Source organism: Cariama cristata, unplaced genomic scaffold (assembly GCF_000690535.1).
Source record: "Cariama cristata isolate BGI_N322 unplaced genomic scaffold, ASM69053v1 scaffold1643, whole genome shotgun sequence".
NCBI classification, from domain to species: Eukaryota; Metazoa; Chordata; class Aves; order Cariamiformes; family Cariamidae; genus Cariama; species Cariama cristata.
Window position 1 is genome coordinate 550 of NW_009608727.1, and position 2,266 is coordinate 2,815.

Below are 2,266 nucleotides of genomic sequence, written 5' to 3' on the forward strand. Positions count from 1 at the left end.
GCATCGTGGGCAGGCAGAGGGTCTCTGTCTGCACCTGGCCCTTTCAGGCGGCCTCTGATCCCTCTCTGCCATGAGCTGCGCTGCTGATGTGAGCTCCTCCGAGTCTTGTGAACAGCTGAAATTAGAACATGAAACAGTCTTTTGATATGTTGCTAAAGCGCAGATGACAGCTTACCTTCCTTCTCCCTAACGAGACCTACCTTTAGCAAAGCAACCTGCGGTGTGTATTCTCTGGCTTTAACAGCGGTCTGGCCAAATGCTTTGAAATATGGTCAAATTTACCCGCTACTGACACTTCGGCTGGTATTTATTTATTTATTTATTTATTTATTTATTTCCACACAAGTGGTCTTTTCTAAATGTGATAGCAGATGAGGACAAAAATAAGGGCAAGCAAATTCAATAAAGGATTTAAAATAAAGCTCACGCCTTTCTTGAATTCAGCAGGGCAAAGCAGGTCAGCCGGTGGTTTCTGAAGAACCGAATTGATCCTAGCCATAGTCTCTAATGCTCTCTCTGAAATGAGCATGCAAAATATTTCAATCTTTTGATTAGCATCCTCTAAAGCAATTATTTCTGTAGTGTTATATTTTGTTACACACAACAAAAGATTCATGTGTATCATGCCCAAAGGCTGAAATTAAGTGCTAAGTGCTTTATTCTAAATGTGCTTCACAGACTTTCTCATTTTAGTTCCAGGACCTAGACAAATGAATTAATACAATACAACCTGAAGCAGCCAAGATTTGCCGTCTGACGAAGGAGGCGAAACTTGCAGCTCACTCTTCTTATATGCCAGAAATAAATAATTTTATTTTGAGTTGTGCATTTTTCCATCATTTGTTGGTAATGGAGACTTAGGTAAAAATGCCTGTTTATGCAATTAAATGAGCTCTCTCCTGGGGAAGGTCACCATGTTTTTTTAAAACATCGCTCTCCTTTCTCCACTTGTGCAAAGACGAAGGGCTCCGGACCACAGAAACCTGATGATTCTTAACTGCTCCTATAATCAGCACTCGAACCACCAGCCTGCAGGAGGGAACGTCCTGCACTTTGCATTACCCGTGGAGCTACGTGTATTTTATTTACTACATCTAAGGAAAAGTTTTCAGTACGGCATTCTTGCGATGGGTTGGGAAAGAGCTCCTAAGAACTCGTGTGTACTTTTTAAATACAATTGAAAACTACACGATATATCGCACTTAACTTCTCCATGTATAGCATGCTATTCTATAAGTTGGAGGAAGAATCTAATCACTGAGGTGAATGACTAATATACAAAAGGTGGTAAGAATAATTTTATTGTATTATTAAATAGCATGTCTTGTCTTCAATCATTACAAATTTGTAGATACTAAATGAATGACAATACATAATTTATCTTTTTATTGTTGCCCATATGATATATTTACACATGCAGTTAGTACTGATGTCATGCTACATTTTGTTAACAGCATTTTGTTGTCTGCCAGAGTCAAAATGTGAGCATTTCATCTTCTGTAGGAAAATATCTCTGGGTGGGTGGAACGCATGTACCAATCTGCACTCGCAGGGTTGGAATCGTCCACATTTCAGGCCAGGTTCTATGTTCCCTTTTCTTCCCTAGTACACATCACAGCAATGAATTTCTATCAGGAAAGTGCCTTTTTTATTTTTTTAATGTATGAAACAAGAATATACATCTAGACCCAGCAGCCCAGCGATAAAGGCTAAAACCCATGAAACTCGATGGCATTTGCTATTGATACCACTTGGAAAAACAAACATTATAAAAAATATTTGGAAGCCAAGCATAAGTAGAATTTCAGCACAGTGATTTTTTTTTTTCTGGCATAGATTATGGCATCACCTGCACAGTTATGAAATGATACGTTGCTTTGTGAAGAAAGAATTGGTGCTATGAGCAAGTTATTTCGTTTGGACTGTGTAATGCTTGAAAGGCCGTTGAACTATTTTATTCTTAACATAAATAATCTGTACACATCCTGTGCATTAACATTGTGACATCTGACAAAGACTTTACAAATGCAACTTCAATTTAAAATTGTACATTCATTTTCAAATTGTACATATTTCTTTCTTTGTTACAGAGAAAATTGCAATGGGGCACAATAAATATAGTGTAATCAAACTGCAGTCTCCAATTCCATATACGTCTCAAGATCAACCAGAGTTAAAAATGACTACCGTTAAGATATTATAATCCAGGAAGGTAAAATGTGCAGAGGACAAACTGCACTGAAAAAAAAAAAAAAGGGGGGGGGGG